This window comes from Microcebus murinus, chromosome 18 (genome assembly GCF_040939455.1).
Source record: "Microcebus murinus isolate Inina chromosome 18, M.murinus_Inina_mat1.0, whole genome shotgun sequence".
Taxonomy (NCBI): domain Eukaryota; kingdom Metazoa; phylum Chordata; class Mammalia; order Primates; family Cheirogaleidae; genus Microcebus; species Microcebus murinus.
In genome coordinates, this window is record NC_134121.1 from 36,729,309 (window position 1) to 36,754,827 (window position 25,519).

The window sequence follows — 25,519 nt, forward strand, 5'->3', positions numbered from 1 at the left end:
ACTCTACCTGCTGGCAGAGTCATTTTCAGGTCATTTTCAGTCTACAACTAAGGCAGGCAAACCAGCAGCCAATGACAATGAGCTAATTATAGGCCTTGGAGCAAGAGCTGGGTCTAACTCAGGCTTATGGCAGTGTGAGGTAAGAGATTTAATGAGAAATAAGAAAACAGTTTGCCCTCTATATCCCTGCCTGATTCCATGTGTTCAACCATTGTAAGGCAGGACTCATAACAGGCTGCTGACCATTCCCTAGGGAAGTACAACTAAGGTGGATCTGGAGTCTGTTTGCAGCTAATAAGGTCAGAATGTGAATGCTCAACCCAAAATAGAATAACAATATATGGTCACTCAGAGTATAGGAATTCAACTCCCATAAGTCACATCATTCAATAATAATAATAAAGCTTCAGCACCCTCTGGTCTAATAATATATCTTATACCTTAAAGAGGGTGAAAAGTAATACCTTGCCTTTAGTCCTTTGCTTCATACTACTAGATATTTCCTGTGTCTGGGGTCCTTAGAGGCTCTGTCCAAAGCCTTACATGGGAGCTGGTGCCCCTAAGTGATAAAGTTAATATATCTCTTTGCTTCGTTAAGCTAATTTATAATTTTTCTTTTAAAAATCCTGATTGATAATATTTTTAATTGATCCTCCCTGCTGTGTTAGTCCCTACTCATATTTTCTCTTTATATGAATACACACACAAAGTGACTTGTGTTCACAAAACTGTAGCTCTTGGTTCAATTAAGAATTCTCTTGTGTGTTTCTGACCTTGGCATGTACAGGTACCTCTTCCTGAGACTCCTTCCTCTTTTCTCAACCTGACCGACTCTTATCCATACTCTGTAACCAAGGTGAATGTCTCTCCTCTGGAAATCCTTCCCCGGCTCCTCAGGTAGATTCCATTATTTCTTGCAGTTAAGACTTCAGGTGTGACCACAGTGACCCTGAAAACTGCTATGCTCTTTTTTTACTTTCTGCACAAATCTATTCAAAGTCAGATAAGACTATAGTTTTCTTTTTCTTCCATCAGCTTTTGACTCTGTAAAATAGAAACCCAGGAACTTAAGTTTATTACCAACTAGTAATGTTTATCATTTCTTCAAAATCTGTACTTTAATATCACTTCCCAAACTAGAAACGATCCATTAATGGAAGATGGAATGTTTAATACTCCACAGGGATGCAGTTTAAAACCCATCCCCTGTTTTAATATTTATGTAAAAGTGAATTGGGTCCTGTGTCTTCTCACCACACTGAAATAGGAGGTTAAATATAGCAAGTTGAATATAGCAAGCATATATCCACAGGACAAAGAGTCCTGGTTAAGTACCCATTGCTCTTGATATATGGGATACCATTACTCCAAAAAGTAAAGCATTGCCTTTGCAGAGTGTCTCTAACATTTAAGGAGTCCCGGTTGATCGGTGGAACCGTGTGCGTCCACTGGAGATTCCCTTCTGCAAGTTTCTACATTGTCAAGGAAAACTTCACAGTCACATTACAGATTGTCTAAGATAATCAGCCAAACTCACGTTACACTAGAAGATAGAAATCCAAAATGCAAATATATATGAACCACAGGGCCATACATCCTCATTGCTTGAAATGCTCACATTGCCTCTTCAGGCCCTGAGTCAGAATTTGGGAAATGTCTCACTTGAGCTCTGGGAAAGTCCAGGTGACTTTACCAGAGGACTATTTTGATATTACAGATTGTTTTACCCTTTGGGCAAGGCTGTATTCATACTAATAACATTAATCTCTCTTGATTCCACTTTTATTTTTAAATGATGACCTCTGTATCAGCTATTTATTACTGCATAACAATTCTTCTAAAACTTAGTGGATTAAAACAACAACCATTTATTCATGCTCACAAGCTTATAAGTCAACTGGGTGGTTCTGCTTATCCAGGGAAGGCTCAGCCTATCTTACTGGGCTTGCTTTCACGTCTGTGGTCAGCCAGCAGGGTGGTGGGAGGCTGGCATGTCTTTAGTGATCTTACTCACATGTCTAGCAGTTGTCTGGCTATAAACTGGGTGTTGCATGGAACTGAGCCATGTGTTTCTCCTCCAGCAGGCTAGCCTGGGCTTGCCCACATGGCTGGGTTCCAAAGGAGCAAGTAGAAGTGCTGAAGTCTAGGCTTAGAAGTGGCACACTTAAAATAATTGGGAGGTCATTAGGCTGAAACAGCTCCAGGACCCTGGGTTCCTATGTAAGCAAGCCAAAACCCAACTCAGTGTCTACAGAAACACAAAACTAAAGCATAACCAATCAGAAACTGCCAACTAACCTCTAACTAGAGACTTTCCACTAGAGTGATTCAAATAAGGCTTCTGCTCCACTTTAACCAATCAAATATTTTGTTTGCTTTGCTTCTGTATTTACCCTATAAAAGCCTTCCTCTCATGCCCTCTGTCAGAACCCCATACTGCCTGTGATCTGCCCAATTCATGAATCACTGTTGGTGCAAATAAACTCTTCAAAATTTTTAAAGTACCTCAGTTTATCTTTTAATAACACCACGACCTCTATTGCATTCTATCTGCCAAAGGAGATGACAAGTTCAGTTTATATCCAAGGACTCCTATCTTGAAGAGGAGCTATAAAGTTATACTGCAAAAGGCATGGGTGCAGAGATATTTCAACAATAGGGGTTATGTCTGCAGCATATCACAACTTCTACCTACTTGTTGGAGGAATTGTTTCTTTAGATGTGGCAAAATCATTGCTTAAGCTATGGTCAAGTTTCTGCCAGGCTGTTGTATCCTAAGAAGCACGCTGGCTCTTACTACCTGGTACATTTTCTGAGGGTATCTTGTATTTACTGCCTATATCATGCATTGCCCAGGCACATATTTTTGTGGCTGACTCATTGTCATGAATTCTTTGCTCCACAGAGCATTGTTGTGGCCACAGTTAATGAATGGTGGAGGGTGCAGTTGGGCAGGATGACTTTTTCCAAAAATTTGGAAGGAGAATTGAATAAAAGTGAATTAGTAGCCACTTTTTAATTCTTTAGCATCATGTGTGTACATCTACTAAAACAATAGTTGGTGAAGATGGCTGCCATTTCTTGCTAAATTTCCTGCTACAACTATTCTAGCCTTAGTCTATTGTGTATCTCTTTGGAATATTTTGTAGGGGATTTTAAGTGACAACATGTAGTGACTTCAACCACAGTTTTATGACAGATACAAAGTGGAATCCATGAGACTGGCTTCAGCAGGGCATATCTGAAAATTCTTGCTCAGAAAAATCCTGGTTTGATGGCAGGTACCTCTGCTGCACAGGCCTTTGTGGCCTCCTGTTTAGGCAAGAATGCAAAGTATGTATTTTAATTTCCAGGCTATTAACTATTCTTCTGTTTTCCAAGCCACTGGCTCTCTCATTAGTCAGCAGTTGAGGATATGTTTTACTTAGAATCTCAATAGACCATTATAAATTTGAAAAAATCTATAATCTAGCCAGCGCTTGTCAAAAATATGGGACATTTAAGATTTTAACACCACTAGTCAGTAGTTTGCGAATATAGACTTCTTTAAAGTTGCATTTTCCTGCATTGAATGTCATTACAAGATACTGAAGAGAGAAAAATCCATGGAATACTCTTCAGAATCAAAATACAATAATATGGGATTTTCCTGCATCTTGGCAATTGTAGGAATGAATCAAGCCTCATGCTCAAAATTTTTGTTTCACTAGATAATTGAGAGTCAATATATACAAGCACAAAGTCTTTGGTTCAAATATATCAAGGTTAAGCCAATATTATTGGGAGGATTATGAGAATAATACAAAAGTGGAAGAAAGGAACTATAACTCATCAAATGTTTTATCTGTAGCCGATTCTAATAATAGTGCAACAGAGAGCAACATGCTGAAGTGAGGGGAGGAAATCTAAAGGCATCTCTTTTGAAAAATGCAGTTCTTCTGCAGGAAAGAAAAGCATTGTATATGCTATCCCCTGGTGGATTTGTTCTATCCTAGATGTTTTGATAAAGAAGGTATTTCAGACAGTGAGCACTAGGCTGTGGTTTCAAGGGAGCTGCTGATGAATTTACACTAGCCAGAAGTTTCAAGCTAAAAAGGATGCCATGCTGGCTACCATGATACTGAAAAGTTCAAAGACTCAAGTCATAGACAGACCATAGGGTCACAAAAGAACAGAGGAAGTGCAGTCCTATGACTTAGCCGTAAAATGATTCAACCCAGAAGAGACGAAGGCAGTATCCTGCATCCATAATCACACTCTATATTTGCATAGCACTTTAAAAGACATCTTTTGCAGAATTTTCACAACTCTCAGCTTATTTTATCCACACACCTTCCCTTGGAGACAGTTGAAAACAAGTTTTATAAAATTCACACTATCGTGTCAGGGAGGAAATGACGGCAATAAGAGGGAAGGTGATTTGTCCAATGTCACCTAAATAATCAGGAACAAATTCAGAATTAGGACGTCTCCAGGTCCCTGCTTCTTAAGGACACTGTTCTTATAAGATGCCAGTAAATTTGACAAACATCTTTGATAACATCCCTATAAGGCGAATTCCTAATTCTTCTTAGATGCAGCCCCTCCACAATTCTTCCTGCTGATCCTCTCCTGCCCACTGTTTGATCTCTGGTCAGCTTCCAACCAATCCCCTCTGCACCACCCCTCCCTGAGACTGGTTCACTCTAAGGGGATGGGAGATGAACCTGTCTTAGCATTTGTTTGCTCTTTTTTATTAACTCAATCTAATTCTAAAATTAGATTGAATTGATAACTGACAAGCAAAGAGGAACAATCAATGTTAGACTGGGTCCTTTGCTACAGATCCTGGTCACATTGCGCCTCCTGTTCATCCTTGGGTGATAGGCATAGGTAAAGGCAGCCCAGTGGGATCAGCAAGACCCCATTCAAGTCTGGAACACACCTACTTGCCTATTCTCTGACCATAGACAAGTTATTCAACCTCTCTAAGCCTCAATTTCTCTAATTACAAAATAGGTATAATACCCTCCCCCAATTTCATAGGATTCCTGAGAATAATAAATGATATGTTAAATAAAACTCCCTTAATCATTATTACTTCTTTCATGAAAATTCTGTTACAAAACAACATACAGGATAATACATACAGCTTATTCAAACATATGTCTAAAATATCTAACATAGTGTCTTAGTTCAGGCTGCTCTGACAAAGTACCATAAACTGCATGGCTTATAAACAACAGAAATTTATTTCTTACGGTTCTATAGTCTGAGATCAGGATACCAGCATGGACTGGTACTAGAGAAGACCTTCTTCAAGGTTGCAGACTACCACCTTCTCCTCTTACCCCCACATGAAAGATAAGAGTAAGAGAGATCACTAGGGTAACTTTTATAAGGGCACTAATTCCATGCATGACAGCTCTACCTTATGACTTAATTAACTCCAAAAGGACCACTTCCTAATATTGTCACATTAAAAGTTAAGATTGCAACATATGAATTTTGGAGGGCCATAAATATTTGGTCCATAACACATGGTTATATTATTTTTTATTATTTAAATACATTTAGAAACACAATGGCTAAATGTTTCTAAACTAGAAGTAATACTGAATATGTGTTTTGTTAAGCAAAATACAGCGTAATTTAAACATGGTATGTCGATAGTAGTAAAGTGTTAGAATTAAGTGGGATAGACATTTCTTCTTCACTTCGGTTTATATACTTATTCACTAAATTTCTGTGATAGTTTTTTTGATATGTCAACTTGGCTAGACTGTGGTCTCTGGTTATTTAATCAAATGCTAATCTCAATGTTGCTTTGGAGATATTTTGTAGATGTGATAGGGTCCACAGTCAGTTCACTTTAAGTCAAGTCAATTATCCTAGGTAACCTAGATGGACTTGATTCAATCAGCTGCAAGACCTTAAAAGCAGAGCTGAAGCTTTCCAAAGGAAGAAGAAATTCTGCCTCTGGACTGCAGCTTTAGGTGATACCCAAGACTTCCAGCCTTTTATTCTTGATGGCCTGTCATATAGATCTCAGATTTATCTAGGCAAATATACATTTATGTATGTATGTATGTATGTATATTGGGGTTGATATATATTACATGTATATATGTATATATATGTATATAGTGCACATACACATAAACATATGTGTATGTATAGTGCACATATACATATGTACATACACATATTACTAGTCATGCATAATGTTTCTTTGGTTGAACCTTGACAGATACACTTGCTTTTCTCTCGAGCAAAATGCATACTTTTATTCAATTTGTATAAAAAATACTGTATATATGTGTATACTTGCATATATCTGTATGTATGTGTATGTTACTGTGTGTGTGTGTATGTGTGTGTTGTGTGTGTGTGTGTGGTTTGACTACCTGATTTTGCTCTTCTGTAGGTCAAAAAAGATTCTCATGGAAAACATATCCAATTTTCCTGTACTTCTATGTGCTAGAGGGTCTCAGCCTGTTTATCTGATGAGTACTAGTGAAATGAAAGCACTTAATGAGCCTAGTGATTGATAAGGAGCTGGCCCTCAATCCCTTCACAGTTAGCATCACAAATTGGGAGTCCCTAAGAATTTTGTGTCTTGCTGTTCTTACAGTACTGGAAACTCCCACCAGCTTATGAAAGTGTACAGCTTGTCTTCCCTTGATTTTAGCCACGTTGCTTATTATTAGTCCTCAAGTTAAGAATTGAAAGAATCCAAACAATCATCTCTTTCTCAATGCAAAGCTTCAGAGAAACAAAATTCTAACTAATAGGCTGCTGCTCCTTTCATTCCCAGACAAATGTAATCAATACCACTGAGATTGAGGATATAATTTTTCTTGCATCCCCCCAATCTTCCAGACATCCCCATTGTTCCCAGAATCATCTCCAGCATAATACTGCAATGAGGCTTCCAGTCTGCTTTGAACTGAACCAAAATATTTCTCCTTCCCAGACAAAGCAAGGAAAACTTTCCCTTATGCACTTTTCAGCTGATGTGCAGCTTCCTATTGTGTGAGCAAGCAAGCCACAATCCATCTTCCTTTCGAAGATTGTGATGCTGCTCTGCAGTTCCTAATGAACTGGCAAGGCCAATTAAGCGCTGCATAGAATATCCGTAGCCAACTAACCCAGTGAAGAACACATAGATGCATGTCTTTTGTAGATGTAGATTACTGGGAAATGGAGCTTTTGTGTTATTTTCCAGCCCTGAGGGAAGTGGTTGCCCATATTCACTTGATCAATGGCTTTTTTCCCATAGGGACCTATGGGCCAACCAGACTCAACCAGCATTTACAGAATGTCTAATATGTGCTGGGTGCTAAGCCAGTCAGTTTCATGGGTATAATAACATCCAGTTATCACAATAATGACTGAACATAAGGATCACTCAGTGATGAAAATTCTGGCACTCATAAACTTTCCAAATCATGAAACTGAAACAATGGCAGGTCTGGGATACAGAGGCAGATTTCTTAATGCCAAGTTTGATGTCATTTCTACCCTGTTATGGTTTTTGTATATATTAGAGCTTATGCTTATGAGATAACTGACTTCATGGGATAGATACTTTTTAGGGTAACTTCCCCCAAAGGTTTTCTTTTATGGAAACTGTCCTCCTGCTTTCTTCTGAGTATGTCCTTATGGAAACTGAGAAGGAAACACATGGTCTCACCCTTGATGGCTGAAACTGAGAAAAATGTCCTGCCATGATTATTCAATCTCTGAGAAGGAAGATGATAACAAGGTAGAGAGAAGGGTAGCAGCAGCAAAAGGAGAGATGGTGCTTGATTCTTCTAGGAGTTCTAGTCCCTCTCTCTAGTCTGTTGCTGGCATCAGCAACCTTTAGATAGCCCCCAGACATCCTTGATTCATCTTCTTTTACTTAAAGTAGACAGGCAGTTTTTGCTTCCTGGAATCAAAAGAGCTCTGCTGCACTAGAGAAGTCACATGACACAACTTAGTCACTGGAAGCTAATGGAGAGCCGTGCTTAGATTCATATCAGGAGCCCACTGTAAGCATTACTGTGGAGCCATAAGGCAAATTGTATACAAGGCAAAGGGAGTACAGGGTAGAATTCTGGTCGATTTAGGTATTAGCCAAAGCCACTGGTGGAACTGCCAAGGCATAGGTAGAGAAGAATGGAAGAATTTATACACACAGATAATGCTGCATTTATAATATAAGAGGAGTGAGATTAGCAAGGAAAAAGAAAGAAGAGCCATGGTTAGAGAAGTAGAAGAAACAAGATAGTGAAGAGTCATGTAGCTAATAAGAGCATTTTTAGAAGGGATCAAACTTTCAATAGCAACTAATGCAGGCAAGATTGTGAGAGTTGCAAGAGGGGACATGGAGGCATGTCTGACCCCTGAGAAAGCTTATTCATACAATACCAAGGAACAGAAGTCAGGTTGCAGTGGGTAACAAAGTAAGTGTGTGTGTGTGTATGGTAGAAAGGTCTGTATACTGAGAGTGAATTACTGTTTTCAAGAACGTTGGTGGTGAATGACATGAAAAGAGAGTAGTAGCTTGAGGAAGTAGCAAACCAAGATTCATTTTTATTTAGCACATGGGAAATTTCAGTGTCCTCTTAGCCAAGGAGAAAACACATTCATCTTCCCACAATATTAATCTACAAATATGGCAAAGACTGATAACTGTCCCACAATAGCCATTCTTCCCTTCTTCCTCATTGTAATAAGCTCTTTCTATAGCGAGAGATCACATCCAGCCCTGCACAGCCTTCCATGTGCCAGTTTTCATAAATGGAGTAGAAACAACATAGGCAATTTTCACAATCTTTTCTTAAGTAAACATTCCTTGCCCTCTATGTAAGTTCTTTCCCTTTTTCCATAATCTGGAAAGTGTAAGTGCTGGTGAACCAGCTCAACCAGGGCTCTAAGGAATGGTAGAGCAATAAGAGAGAAGAAACTTGTGCTTCTCGTGGAGTGAAGTTGCTCATCTGTCCCCCATCTTACAACCCATAGACCTCTGGGCCATAATGAAAGGAAGAGAGAAAAACAAAACAAAACACTATTATGCTTCAGTAACTGTATTTTAGGGTCTACATTTCAGAAGCTTATTCCATGCCCAAACATATACTACTAGCAAAGAAGAAAGCTACCATTATCCTAGGTAGTTTTAATAAGAGCGTGTCTTAGTGACCACTGAATATGATTGGCTAAATGGAAACACGAGAGACTCTGTGTCTTGTAGATCTAGATCAAGCACTACAAAAATGTGGCTATTTCTTAGATATAAAATAAGTCTAATTGGGATATCCTCTTTCACAGAGAAATGAAAAATGAAAAAATATTTCCAAAAGCAGTTTATAAATGGACGATTGGAAAAATCTTTGGTAAGAATGGCAAAAGATTCCATTTTGATGCTATGTATGGAAGTTGCATCTTGCAAATGACAGAACTGGACTTTGGTTAGCTTAGGCAGAAAGAGATATTTATCGGTTCATACAAACAAAGAAAGATCAAAGATAAGAATGACATCCAAGACAAAGGGGATTTCTCTCTCTCTCCCCCCAGTAAATGTAATTCCTATATGTGCAGTTAGGTGTTGGTCAGTGAAACCAATTTGCACATGTACTCAAGAAGCATTCTTTACATCTTATCATAAATAAAGTTTAGGTTCCTGAAAGGAAGCATGCTTGGCTGGGGACAATCTATAGGACAAATCTATATCCTTCTCATCTTTTCTCTGTTTTCTGAAACAAAGTCATAAAGTAGATTTGTGGAAATCAGGCCTTAATTCAATTATTCAACACTCACCTGCATAGTTTATGAGAATGAACTTCCTATTAGGAAATAATCAAATCTAAGCATAATGAATATGGAACCTAAATGACTTGAAATCTCTGGAGACAACAGCCAAAGGAAAGGTGAGACGGCATTAAGATAAACAATCTCTTGCAGTTATGAGAGGTAGAAGTCTCACCTGACACCAGATTCCTTAGGGTCCTTGAACCTAAAGCTCATCACCTGAATTTTCTGCATGTTTGTATACCTGAGCCTGATTTTTTTGTGCCATGTTGTGGAGAGAATACCCTTCATGGCGCCACAATCAGAACAGAGTCTGGAACCATCTGTCTCTTTCTTCTTTGGTACAGGGGAAAAATTCAAAGGGAGCTATCCCAACGCCATAAAACAACCTAGCTTTGAAGCTAAATCATGACACCAGATCCCAACGCCCCCCATCTCCTCTACTCCAGAGGGAGTGGATGTTCTGCTGAACACTCGGCTGCAGAGTTAAATAAGATAAGAAGCTGGAATCTTTGAGCCCAGACTATAAAACATAATTGGACAGATCTCCACAGACAGTATAAAATATTGTATCCTGTCTCACACAGATGGGATTATTTAGCCTTCACACAACCTTCAAATAACACGTTGTGCTCCTTTTAATCAATCCATAATTCAAAGAGGACATCTTTTAGCCTCCAGAGGCTTCCGCTATGACAATAGATGTGGGCAGGCTAAGGCAAGGCATGTTTTATTACGACAGTCAAAGCCAGCTTGGGCCATCATTTTATAAATCTCATTAGTGATTATAGTGTCTTATTTCCAGGTATGATAAAATAGCACTTTTACTTTGTAAATGTATCTCAGCCCGGGGCAGGGATCCCAGGGCCTCTCCACCAGGCACCCTGAACAAAGGGATCCCTGGAGTGGGAGGCTGTGCCAGTGCTGATAATGCTGTCCTTTGCTTACAAACTGCACTGTCCTGAAAGGTCAGGGAGCACAGCAGCCTCTCTCTGAGTCTCCCAGGGAGGGAGAGGCAAGGAGTTCTGTGAATGCCACAGTGAATGGTCTTTCCCTGCTTCTCATGCTCTGATTGCCCTGTATGGCTCACTGTCCTACAAACTGGGAACAGAAACTCCTTACAATCACCTTACAATCACGTGCGCTTGCAAAGGCTGAACTGTAGACTCTCAGAGAGGTTCAGTTGCAGCTGGAGAAACCCCAAATGGAAGATCATAAATCTTCCTCCATCCATCAGTCAACTAAGCAATTGTACCCATGTGGCCACAGATCCTAGCTGGGACGAGAGGGGAGAGGCAATTAATATTCATTTGGAAACAATTTTCAAACACCAATTTCAGGCAAGGCCATGGGCTAAGTGTTGGGGGACAATAGTAAAAAGATGTATCTTGTGTGCTCAAGAAATAAAAAAGCAGCAGGGAGGCCAGCGGGGAATGAAGACACAGCCCGAACCTCAGAAAGAGGGCTTGTTGAGGCAGTGTATGCAGAAATCACTCCAGATGAGTGCCCTGTGGGAGGGGGCCTTGGGAGAGAGGTAAAGATATGTTTACAGTGAAACCTGAGAAACCAATGGTGGAGAATCATGGCAGGAACGAGGAGGAAGAACACTTTGGATGGAAGGAAGAGCAAGTGCAAACATACGTGACATGTGGATCCACAAAGCTGGGCTATACATGGGGTCTGCTTGGGCCAGTCTTTTCATGATAGCTGTACTAATTTAAATTCGTACCAGCAGTTAAGAGCTCCCTTTTCTCTACATACTTACCAACACTTGTTATCTTTTGTCTTATTGATAATAGCTGTCTTAATAGAAATGAGATGAGATCTCCTTGTGGTTTTGATATGCATTGCTTATTGCAGCACTATTCACAAAAGTCAAGATACAGAATCAACCTAAGTGTTCATCAGTGGATGAATGGATAAAAAAACATGTGATATATATATATATATATATATATATATATATATATATATATGATGGATTATTATTCAGCCATAAAAAAATTCTGTTATTTGAGACAGCACAGATGAACCTAAACGACATTATGTTAAGTGAAATTGGTCAAGCACAGAAAGACAAATACTCCAGGATCTCACTTATATACAAGGTCTGTCCAGAAAGTATCCAGCCATCGTTAATATAATGAGAATGGTTTGCATGACATCCATGTAACCTGGAAGCCAAGGAAAGTGGACTGGGATGCTCAAAGGTAAATAGTGACAACGTCACTGTACTAGTCAGTGGGGCACTGGATGCCATTGCGTGAGCATGTGTACTGTGTGGCTGTCGCATTCAACATGACTGAGCGAGCAGAGCAATGAATCTGCATCAAATTTTGTGTTAAGCTTGAACATTCCTGAAAGTATTCGGATGATTCAGAAGGCTTTTGGGAACAATGCAATGAGTGCAGCACAAATAAAAATGTGGCACAAATGCTTCAAAGATGGTTGAGAATCTGTTGAAAGCAATCCATGTTCTGGAAGGCCTGCAACAAGCAGAACACCTGAGCATGTTCGATGTGTAGGAATCAGGTTAAGAAATGCTGGAAGAACTGTGTGAGGTCCCAACATACCTACTTTGCAGGAGACTGAGGTGTCCTTGTCCTGTGTACAGTGTTTCTTGTATCTTGTATATTCTTCACTAAATGTCTCTATTTTTCCTATTCCTTGGCTGGATACTTTCTGGACAGGCCTCATATGTTCATATTTTCAAAAAAGCATAGAAAATATGATGTAGAATTGGTAAAAGGTGAGATTTAAGTCTTAGATGAGAACTTTATGTCAGAAAACTATGCTCTGGACTTTAGAGTTCTTTTCCTATAGGCAATGAAGAGACATTAATGTGTTTTAAGCAAGGGAGTGATAACTTATTGTGCCTTCAGAAGATGATCAAGTAACCACATGGGGGAGGAAAATAAGGCCAAGCAAACAGGAGAGTAATTATGGCATATGGTGTATGGTATGTTCGGTAAATATTTGTTAAACAGGTAAATGAGACAGGCAAGATATAGTCAAACCTTTACATTAAAAAAAAAAAGGTGGTGCCTTTCCTTTGTCTCACCTTTTACATGTAGAGTCAACTGATTACTAACATCAGACTCTGCATAAATGAACCATAATTCCCAACTTTCCAGCAAAGAACCAAATCATTACATGGCAAGCAATATTGAGAGCATAAGTGAGTGAAGCAGTCGATCAGAGTGGTAATGGATTTCATCCAGGACTGGAGATGGAATTTCATTAAGTTGCATGTCAATAGCAGGAACAATTTAATTTAGAATGTCAATGGTCTTCCTACTTTTTTTTTAATCATGTGCTGTAATAATTTATGTAAGTTTCAGCAGTAATACTAGGAGTTAGGGGAGTGATAAGAGAAGAAAAAGTACTGCATAAATTACTCTCATCCATATTTTATAATGAAAACTAAAGCATGAGAGAAGATCTTAAAAGGAGATTTTATTTTCATCCCTTGTCTTTCAACTTTTGTCTGGAATTTTGGTTGCATTGTTTAAATACTATAAAGGGATGCAGTCTTATCCCCTAAACACCAGTCTGGCCTCTTTGTCTGCATGAGATAAAATTGTAGCAGCCTATATATTTTTCACCGACGCCAGCAAGAGAGCAAGATTACATTCTCTTTAAAGTTGGAAAACAACTGTCCCAGGGTTTTGAGCAGGCAGATGGACCCAAATGGTTGTTTTGCTATTTATGGCTACATCTCTTATTCTGATAATCAGGGAAATTTATACAAACCAGCATTTCCCACGAACCTACTGCTTTAGAGGGCTACATGCACTATCACTTTGCTAAATTAAGAAGAGTCACCAGGAAAAATTGTATGAGCTCCTCAACTCCAAAATCCTAGTCCTAAGATGACAGAGTATGAAATCAGTACAAATTCTCCTATCGTGATAGACATTAGCTGTGTGTCTCTGGACCTTGGTTTCTCATCTATAGAGATCTTTCAGATGATCTTTAAGGGCCTTTCTAATTTTAACATTCCAGAATTTATAAGAGGAGATACAACTAGAAATACACCAGAGATAATTACGGGTCAAAACCTCTAATGATTACTGGAAATACAGAAGAGTCAAGACCCAGTGCTCTTGACTTTTAAATACCAAATGTTTCACATTCCCTTCAAATCATTAGTAAGATACAAGACTTTGGCATAAAACTCTTTAGAATGTCCTAGATCACAACTGATCCCCCCACCACACTTGAAATACACTGCCTTTTAAAATGTGAGTGAATTGTTAAAACTACCTCTGCATTGTGTTTATTTTTAGTACAGTTAATTTAACAGGACTGCATGTTATCTATAAGATCTGCCGGGGCTTTCAGCTCTCAAGTGCATTGTACAATGTATCTTTTGCTCCAGACACTACCCAGTGTGCATGTCATAATATCTTTTCAATAAAATATGTGAACTTGTGCGGAGGGAGTCGTAGGGGGCAAGAAATTGGAAACTCAAGTCACACACTGTGTGAGCCACGGGGGAATCGGGCCTTGTGTGTTTTAAATGAAAACCTTTCATCTTTGGAGATGCCGCTCTGGCTCTCTACTTAACACAGGTCTGTTTCCAGGACATTATACTCATCATCAGACCTCTTCTTGCCCCTGCAGGGCGACAGTGTCGTAAGCACAACTCCAAAGACTTCTCATTGTTTCAAATATAGTCGCTTTCTCTTATTTCCTTGTTCTTCTTTATTTTTTTTTTCCTTAATTTCACAGACACCCAGCAGAACTAATGCAAATGCCCTCACTGCAATCTTTCTTTTCCAAAGAAAGAAAGGGGTGGCGGGGTGGGAAGCATGAATTTGTTCTACTTGAGTGTTCCTGTTTTTCTCAGCGGAACAATTGGACCTGTTTTTTTGTTTTTTTTTTTTCAGGCGTCTCTCACCAGACCATTTTAGATTTCCTAAAATAAAAGTGAGGATTCTAAACCCCACTCCTCTTTCCTCTTATGGCTCATATCCCAAGGTTTGTAAGGGTCATGTGTCTGGGTTCCTCAGCACTTCCTTTCATTTCTTTCCTCTCTAGATCCTGACTTCTCATTTGATTCACCAACAGGACATTACCTCTAGTCTCAGCTGTTTCTCTGGACTCCAACTAATGAAAACCTAATTGCATTGTCTGTCTTCTCTCCATACTCACTCAAATTCCTGGCGCTGAGAGCCAGAGCTGTGAGTGAGTTTCTGTGTACCTGTTCTGTTCTGGTGACTTGGATAAAACATATCTCCTGCTTTCTATACACCTGCCACACAGTTTGCTCAGGAGAAATGAGGCACAATCGGGCAGTGAGCAACATGCCATGCAATACCCCAAAAGACAGAAAACTGGTAGGATTTTTAGAAACAATTCAAAAAGAAGCACTTTTAGCTCAGACCCTCAATATCTCTTACCTGGACCCTACAGAGTAGGAGAATAGGCCACCCCAAAATATGCCTCTTTGACATAAGGATTATTTTAAGCTGAAAGCAACTGAGAAGTAGACACGGAACAGCCCTCTGCCTTCCCCCTATTTACCCAAAAGCAGGACCTAAATTTACGAAAATGCCCTCCTTCTCTTTCTACCAGGAGGGACAAACTTTAGATCCTTATCCACACCAGAGGAATGTGCATAGCAAGCTTTAGGAACCTGCCTTTGTCTACCATTTATTTGCCCTCTCCCAATTTGCTGTCCTTAGAAATCCCAAGTCCTTTGTCTTGTCAATTCCCTAGTAATGTACTGATGCCTGTTGAAGATGCTGTATAAGCTGAAGTTCTAAGCCACCTCTTTGAGATTTACTCATTCCCTGGGTATCTCTGTTGGGGTTCAAATAACAACACCCCAAAATGAAGGCCTCATGGGCAGTGTCCTTAGCAAGTTTTTCTCTGACCTTCTCCTGCCCTCCTGTCTCTCAGTCCCATCTTTCTCTGAGGCAGGCCATAGAAACTAGAATCCCTCTTCCCCAAGGCAGGTGGTAGAAACCAGACCACTTTTCCCAAAAGCCAGCCACAAAACAGACTAAAAATAGTCTGTGTAAAAACTGACCATAAAGAAATTATTTGACCTACTTGGTTTGACTGTGAGTCCTAAGACTCCCATTCCATAGAGGGCCCTGCCCCACACCCAGAAACAAGGAATGCATGCTCAGAGAGGCCAAGAAGAATCTAGACACACAGGCCTTGCTGGGTTTTCCCATCTGTCTATTAGCATTAGATTATACCCTTTTTACCTAATTGTGTTTCTACACAGCTATCCATACTTTGTTGATTCTAAGCATAAAAAATGGACAATTTCCCCTGTATCTTTGGGTCTTCATTCTGAAGGCTCCTGTGTGTGCACACTAAATCAATGTATATGCCTGCTCTTCTATTGGTCAATCTGCCTCATGTCAGTGATTTTCAGGGAAATTTCCACACTCCCATGTATATGTGAGATATGTATGTTAATAATACTGTCTGTTTTTCTCTTGTTAATCCGTCTTTTTATAGGGGTCCTAGCTAAGAACTCAGAAAGGTAAAGGGGAAAATATTTTTTTTTCTTTTCTACAACTTATCTAAGAATGTCATATAAAGTTCCCCAGCCACCAGGCTTACACCTTTCCAGCCTTCCTTACAATCTCACCAGTGCCATCTCTCCAGACATTAAATCGGATGTGTCACATGGCTATTTAAGTCATCCATAGGCCTCTAGGATAAGATCTCAGTCTTGGCAGGGCATGCCAAGCCCTCCAGGGCCTCACCCTTCCTGCTCCTGACCTCCATCTCTTCCCCCTCAGCTTGGGTCACACTCAGCAAACTGCAGGTCCCTGAGTGCATCCTGCTCAAACATCTCCCTCTGCTGAAAAGGCCCCCTGCACTTCTTCCACACTCAGAATGCATCTTTACTTTTTAAAATCCAGCACATGCTGTGAAGGCTGTTCCTGACCACTGTCTTTAAGGAAAATTGAAAAGTCACAAACATATTTTACATAGACTTATTAGTATATGAGCAACACTTCTTGGACTTTAAACAAAAAGTTGCCTCTCCTAAGCAAGACTGTAAGTTTCTATAAAGCAAGAACATGCTGCCCTGTAAGAGGTAGCACACTATTTTCTTTTCTAAAATCTACCTATGAGCGCCTTCACTCAACCTAAGCTAGAATCAGTTTATACTTTTAATTTTTCTCTACCGATTCTGTTCTGCATTTTGCACCCTACTCAGGAGAAGGATCTCACAGTCATTTTGATAATTTTATCCTAAGGACCGCAGGACCCCAGGGGGAACACTAGGTCAACTGTGACATGTACTGTGGTATTTTTTTAATTATGCAAATATCCATCTGTTCAGCTACCATTTGGGGCTCATTTAATGTGTATAGTTTAGGATAAAGGGGAAACTAGAAAAAGTGCATCTCAATTCAGCTCCATAAAAAGCCAAGTGGTACCTGATTCATTTTAAGTTATGAAGGGTCTCCATTTTAATAGGGCATCCTTTCTCTTCGGTCAGAATTCTAAATCTTTTTAATTGCACTTTAAACACCTGTAGCCAGTTTTAAATGTCTTTCTCATTTAAATTCTAAACATTAAAATTCCGAACATCTTGGTGATATAAATGGTAAAAGTAAAGGGCACAGTTTTTCTTTAAGATTTCCCCCCCACACTACCTCCCACTGTTCCCAATTATGGTTACTCTTTAAGCCCCCAAGCAAGGTGGCTGAGTTTCCTAGATGACCCTAGAAGTTCATTTTTGGAATAGAACAGGAAGGCTAAATCCTGGCAATATGTTTTTAAGAGAGAGAGGGGAAAAAAAGTGAAAAGAACTATAATTTGTTCAGCATTTACTTCCTAGTCACCACACTGGGCCATTGAAGCAAATGTGTTCTCTAGATACATGTCCAATCCTCACAACCACCTAAAAGTTTACTATTGTCAAACCTATTTCTTAGCTCAGGAAACTGAGGCTAAGGTATGTGAGCAACCTGCTAGGTTAGCCGGCTAGCAATTGGTGAGGTGAGGATTTAGAGTAGATGAGTCTGAGTCTGTGTGGTCGCTGTACCATTGATGCCTGTTTCTGCCACGACACGCCATTGGAAGTTTTCTAGAGAATTGCGATTGTCCAAGGGAGATTAATTCAACAGACAGACAAAGACACAGAGAAATATGCTTTAATGCAAAGAGAGGGTAATATACAGAATAAGTAATGTTTGTCACAAACACTAATTTTAAGAAAATGGTCTGGCATGTGTGCCAGGCTGAAGTGAGAAGGAGACACTACCATGGTCACCAACTGATTGAAGGCCTCAAGGCACTCACCTTTCAGTTTGAGACCCTCTTCCATGTTTCCACCCTACTCTGGCTTCCAGTGAGACCTACCTCCAACTCTGCTCCACCTGATTCCTACACAGAATGGTCTTTGTCACAGTTTGATGATACAACTCTGCTCTTGTATGTTTCGAATCCTTTCCCTAGCATCCCAATTGTTTCTCCAGACCCTAATGTTGGCATCTATACCTCCATCCCCTGCTAACCTGCTAACCTTCGAGGGAAGGCTGTGGTGCTGATGGGCAGGAACACCATGATGCACAAGGCCATCTGAGGGCATCTGGAAAACAACCCAGCTCTGGAGAAACTATTGCCTCATGTCTGGGGCAATGTGGGCTTTGTGTTCACCAAGGAGGACCTCACTGAGATCAGGACATGCTGTTGGCCAATAAGGTGCCAGCTGCTGCCCGTCCTGGTGCCATTGCCCCATGTGAAGTCACTGTGCCAGCCCAGAACACTGGTTTGGGGCCAGAGAAGACCTCCTTCTTCCAGGCTTTAGGCATCACCACTAAAATTTCCAGGGGCACAATTGAAATCCTAAGTGATGTGCAGCTGCTTAAGACTGGAGACAAAGTGAGAGCCAGCGGCTGGGCGCAGTGGCTCACGCCTGTAATCCTAGCACTCTGGGAGGCCGAGGTGGGCGGATTGCTCGAGGTCAGGAGTTCGAAACCAGCCTGAGCGAGACCCCGTCTCTACTAAAAATAGAAAGAAATTAATTGACCAACTAAAAGTATATATACAAAAAATTAGCCGGGCATGGTGGTGCATGCCTGTAGTCCCAGCTACTTGGGAGGCTAAGGCAGGAGGATCGCTTGAGCCCAGGAGTTTGAGGTTGCTGTGAGCTAGGTTGACGCCACGGCACTCACTCTAGCCTGGGCAACAAAAGTGAGACTCTGTCTCAAAAAAAAAAAAAGTGGGAGCCAGCGAAGCCACACTGTTGAACATGCTGAGCATCTCCCCCTTCTCCTTTGGGCTGGTCATCCAGCAGGTGTTTGACAATGGCAGCATCTACAACCCTGAAGTGCTTGACATCACAGAGGAAACTTTGCATTCTCGCTTCCTAGAGGGTGTGTGCAATGTTGCCAGCGTTTGTCTGCAGATTGGTTACCCGACTGTTGCATCAGTACCCCATCCTATCATCAATGGGTACAAACGAGTCCTGGCCTTGTCTGTGGGGACTGACTACACCTTCCCACTTGCTGAAAAGGTCAAGGCCTTCTTGGCTGATCCATCTGCCTTTGTGGCTGCTGCCCCTGTAGCGGCCGCCACTACTGCTGCTCCTGCTGCTGCTGCAGCCCCAGCAAAGGTTGAAGCCAAGGAAGAGTCGGAGGAATCAGATGAGGATATGGGATTCGGTCTCTTTGACTAATCACCAAAAAGAACAAAATGCAGCCGGTTTTATTTGCAAAACAAAAAATAAAGGCTTAAAAAAAAAATGAACAATGGCTGTGCCCATACCTGAGCATTCTTTACCCTGACCTGTATACTGTTTTCCCACCAGTCACAGCACCTGTGCAGCAATGTTCTAAATCCTTCTTCTTGCCACCTAGAGGCATGGTGTACTGTAGAGAATCTGCAACAGACTCATTGTGTTAGTTGTGTCAGAACATGCAAACTCTTTGGGTCTCGTTTTTCATCTATGAAATGTGGACAGTAAAAAGCTACAGTCCAGAAGTGTGTCTGATGAATGGAAACAATAAATATGATAAGGTTTATGACACAAAGCAAGCGGTCTGTGAATCTTACTCATTCAACAAATATTGGACATGTGGGGTGCTCTCTCCTGTATGTTTGGAATACATTAGTAATGAACAAAACAAAGTTGAATCAAATCATAGACAGTCAAATTAGTGACATTTACACTATGGGATGGGTGATAAGTGCTATAGATTTTTAAAAAGAGAGAAATTAAAGTATAAACAGGAGGATCCAGAGTGCAGAAGAGAGTGTAGGTTGGAGTATTAAAGAGGATGATGAGTGAGAGGGTTAGAAAGACAGACAAGTGATATCTGGAAGAAGAGCATTCTGGGCAGAAGAAATAGCCACTGCCAAGGGGAAGTTCAGGGAACAGTAAAGAAGACTAAGCTGTTGGAGCTGAGTGATGGAGGAAGGGAGTGATGGGAGCTGAGATCCAGAGGCTAGAGGAGTCAGATATGTTGGCCTGGGGCCGTTGTAAGGACTTGGACCTTTACTTTGAGTGATGTGTTTAATTGACTTAATTTTCCTCTGGAGCCTAGTGTGACAGTTGTTTTTCAGAACTTTTCCTTATTCTTATACATCCTCTGGGTCTTGACTTTAAGGCTAACTACACAAGGGCAGACCCATGTCATGTTCATCTTTATAGTGCTAGTGCCTAACAGTGCCTAGAGCATGGGCCATGCCCAATGAACATCTTTTGCTTATCTTAGGAATTTTTTAGAGATATCATGCTTTTACCTGGTTAAAAATGTATGTGTCTTCTGAAAGCCACGAGGAAAGAAAATTTTCTAATAGACCTTCTTCTGTGTCTCTCAAGTCATAGCCATAGATGAGTATGTGCACCTGCTGCATAATTACTCACCCAGTATTACACCCTTTAATAAAAGAGTGTGAACTTGAAACTCAGAAGACTTAGGTTTGACTACCAGAAATGTCCACTTACTAGTTATGTAACCTTAAATAAATTACATAATTTCTCAAAACCTTTTATGCCATGCTAAATGCCATCCAAATCATGGGATCAAATAAGGACCTAAAATTATAATATGGAGGAAAGTGTTTTGGTAAACTGCATTACAATATACAAATGCTAAAGATTGTTATTATAATTTAATGTTTAATATATTAAATTTATTTAATATTAAGTCCTAGCTAATATTTAACCTAAAATATGAAATTTTCTCTAAAAATGACAAGCACACTATATGGCAGAAGAACCAGAAATTATGTTGTGTGGCTTTGAATCCACAATGTAGAGAAGACCCATTCCATTTTATCAAAGAAATAGACAGTTCTAGTGTTCTCAAAGCTTGCCATACTGTTGAATTTTTCCCACTCTTCTGTAACAACTCTGCTTATGTTAGAATACTCTTCAAATACCACTTTGTCCAATTAAGAGGCCAATAAAGACACAGAAGGTATTGTGCCTGATCAATAACACCACTCCAAACCACGTGATCTACACAAAAACTCAGTTACAAGGTGATAGATGCACTCATCTCGCCATCGGTGTTCTCTGGATTGATTGGGCACTTCTCTGGGCAACTGCCCAACCCTGGGGTGGAGGCTCTGTGGTCCTGAAGGGATTTGCTGAGTACTTTCCCAGCTGGCATGTCGGGAGCAAGCTGGGAGCTTCCCAGTGGCATTAGCAGGGCAACTGCCCAGCCGATCCACAGGAGTCCCACCTCCCAACTGCAGCCAGAATCTCTCCAAAACTGACTGTGATTGTAGATATACATGCCTCAAGCATCTCTCCGCAGAGGATTATATAAACCTACAAAGAAAATGGAGAACTACATCAATTTCCCGTGACTAGGCGGGATAACATATTCAGTTTTAATTGACTCTGGAGAATCCAAGTCAATTAGACTAAGGGTATAATAGAAATGAGAAGCTGTATTATTTCACTAGCTTGATTATTTTGTAAAAATAGGAAGAAATAAATGTAAAATTTAAATAGTCCCACAGCATGGAGATGTGCCATCCATACCAGGCTGTTTTGAGCCATGAGGGATAGATCTCTTTAGATTATATTTTAAAACTAGCTGAAAAGAGGATTCGGGGGTTCAGTAGTCTGAGTGTCACATTGTCCTGTGAAATGTTACGTCAGCTCTGGCCAAGTTAGCAAACCACTTCTCGGGTCTGGGTTAAGTATACTTATAGAAATGGAGCCAGATGTCAACATATTTTTTGAAAGAGTTAATTTAAACAAAAGAATTCTGAGGAAAAGGCAAGAAATTATTTGTTTGACGTTAATTAAGCACTTACTATGATCCATATGCTGAGCTATGTTCTTGGGATTGAGGGATAAAAAATTCTTCCCTAAAGGTATCTCCAACAGTAGAAATATACCGAAAATCAGAGCAAAACAATTTATTTGCTATGTAAAGATTATTTTCAGAGAGAGGGCCACTAATGAGTAAGTGATTAATTTTTAAATAGAAAAAGGTGAATGTATGGACGTTTTCATCAAGGCAATGAGGTGGGTTTTGTGAGATTAATAGGATTTCAATACAGAGAGGTGAGAGGGACAGCTATTGTAGGCATAAATACCATCAGATAGCTCCGAAAGTGCCTGGAACATATGAGATTGAGAATAGCTCTGTGTACCTAGATCGTAAAGAGCATATTGAGAGAGAAAGGTAAGAGAAAGTAAAGACTGGGAAGATGAAAAGAAATAAGGCTGGAATTGTCAATTGAAGCTAGATTGTAAAGAGAATGTCTCTGCTGTAGATTTTGAACTTTGTATTATAGAAAACAAAGAACTACTAAAGATTTTAAAGAAGAGATAAGGCCTGTCAAGGTTGGGAAATACAAAGAAAAAACAAAACACGAATTATGTAGTAGGTCAAATATCAATAAAGAAAGAAGCACATCTCTGGAAGTCCTGCTTTATCTACATTCTGTTTCCAAAAGATAATGCTTTGCCTAGACTTTGCAATAATCACTGATTTTTTACATACTTAATCATCCCTTTATTCAAAAATTAATTAATATTCCTCTACTGTGCTAGATTTGAGGACTTAATAATGACCAAGACAAATGTAGTTTCTGGTCCTCATGGAGTTTACAATCTACTGGGGAGATAAATATTAAACATGTAAAAGAGATAATTACACGTTTCTGCAATATCACACTGAATAGGCACAGGAACTCCTGGGTTCTGATTAACAAATATTTCAGATTTCATTCATGATTATCATCCTCATCAAACATCTGTGGAAGTCACTTTTTTAAATAATGGAAATATATTTTTCTTTTGAGCATGGCATTTGCCAATGAATTTAAGATTTGGTAACCTCCATGCAAACCATTGCAATATTTGCATGATTTTTTGCTATTTCAAACCTTTATAAATTACTGAGAATCGTTATATTTTGCAGGAGAAGAGAAATAGGCAAGCTTTTCTCAGCTGGAGTCTTTGAAATGTATGGGTTCACTGGTAAAAAGGACAGATGGCTGAGCTAATGTTAGTAATTGCCAAGAAACAAACCCACTGTTGACCTAAAAATGCAATGAAATCTATTACTTTCTAACTTTCTCGTGAGTATTTTAGCTTAAATCCTAATTATTACAAAATTGAGAAAGAATATCTTAACATCAGAAAATTTCCCTAAGAACATAGGAATATTAGGCCACATCTCTAACGTGACTGTTAGCCCATTTACTTAACAGCTTACTAAACCAATCTTATTTGGTCTGTGATACATCCAACAATTTAATTACCCACATGTCATATTATAGAAATGAAAGTGAAAGTTAGCCACGGTGAGAAAGTAACTCAGCAATCTACCATGAAAAGATTTCCATGAGAGTATCTTTTTCTCTGAAAACTTAAATTCTTATGGAGTCATTTTTAAATGTGTAACCGATGCCCTTTCACATTTTGATAATAACATTGTATTACTTTGCTAAGGCTGCTGTAACAAAGTATCACAAATGGGGTGTCTTAAATAACAATTTATAGCCTCACAGTTTTGGAAGCAGGATATCTAAGAAGAAGGTGTCTGCAAGGTTGGTTCCTCCTGAAGACTGTGAAAAAGAATCTGTTCCCAGCTTCTCACCTACCTTCTACCTACTTTAGTGTTCCTTGCTATATAAACGCATCACCTGATTTCTGCTTCCATCTTCACGTGGCATTCCCTCTGTGTACTATGCCTGTGGCCTGTCTCCAAATGTCCCCTTTTTATAAGGACACCAGTCACACTGTATCAGGGCCAATCCTAATTACCTCATTTCAGATGAATTCTCTCTGTAAAGACCCTGTCTCCAAATAATGTCACATTCTGAGGCACGGGGGCTTAAGACTGTAACATATGAATTTGGGGAAGCCCCAATTTAACCTATGATCAGCATCCCATGAGCTGAAAAATAAACTTTCTCTTCAGCAACAAAACTGCAGCATTTTTGCTATCAGCATCACATTGCTTTATTTTTCTTATATTCTGATTGTGTGTGTGTGTGTGTAGTGTGTGTGTAGTTCATTCTTATTTTCCATGCAGTCTGTACTTGAGCACTTGAGAGTGTTTTAGTTGTGAAAACGAACGTTGGAATACGAGCTGCATGGCAGACAATTTAAGTGGTGGCTGCTGAGCTCAAAATGAACACTCCTTCTGTAAGACTGACCCCCAGCCACAGAATGAGGCTCCAGAAGCTTTATCCTTTCTGTGTGACCCTTCCCACTGACCATCAGAGCTAAATGCAAGGGAGGACACCTGACTCAGAAATATCCAGTGGGATATTTGACATCTGGAATGACAGTATTTGGAAACTGGGAACAATGAAAGCTGACTTGTTCTTGCCCCAAGAATAAGGCCCACAACTTCTGCTGATGAGGTATCCATGCTGCCCCCATTCCTTTCCCTCATGAGCCTCGGTTATTTATTCATTTCTTCCTTCAGTTCTGTAAGATATCACATTGTGATCCCAATAAAATATTTTCAGTGTGCCTAGGCTTCCCAAGGTGACTTTCTATTGCATGTGACCAAGCGGATCTTAACAAATACAAGTGGCTCTGCAGTAATCCATGTCCCGTTTGTGCACTTCTGATTCTTTAACCCATCTAATTTCTTCTGGTTCATGATTGCAGATGATACTCCTGGCTCCTGTCCAATCCATGTCATTAGTCATAATGGGAACCCAGGGAAAAAGTAAGAGTTTGGGGCAGAAATCCATCCCTATTCCTGTAAAAATAATTTTTAAAAAAGCCTACATTTAATCCATGGTGGATTTATAATATGATCTTTTTGTACACATGACTATAAAAAATACATTGGGCTGCCAAGTTCATTCTCTAATTTTAAAGTAATAGAGAATACCCTGGGGAAAAAAAATCAAAATAAAGAGCCCTTATTGAGGAAAATTGCAAATACAGACCCCTGTAAGTTAATATTTACAATCCATGGCTTCTGTTCAGGGGCCTCCCTCAGAGTTTCTGCTTCTGCCTTCCACACAGACAAGAATAATTGATGTTGCCTCCGAAAGGGAACATATTAAATGTGGGCACTGGCACAGGGCAACTTAATCCACTGTGTTCCACTTGTTCTCACTCAAGTGCTCCTCATACCCAAACATTGCAGCCAAGATTTCTTTAGGGCTCTGTTATCATTTGTGTAAATAAAGGCCCAAATTAGAACTGATTATATATTTTTATTATTATGTTAAGTTTCATTAGAGGAGCTCCTAACAAGTTGATGTGCTGCTATTTAACACATTTGCAAGCATCTGTGCAAGGCTCTTTGGTTGGTGGAATGAG

General features: G+C 39.8%; 1 pseudogene; it reads left to right on the forward strand.

Annotated features, from left to right (window-relative positions):
- The first annotated feature begins 18,978 nt into the window (after positions 1-18,978).
- LOC105854773 (large ribosomal subunit protein uL10 pseudogene) lies at positions 18,979-19,453 on the forward strand (annotated as a pseudogene).
- The last annotated feature ends 6,066 nt before the right edge of the window (positions 19,454-25,519 follow it).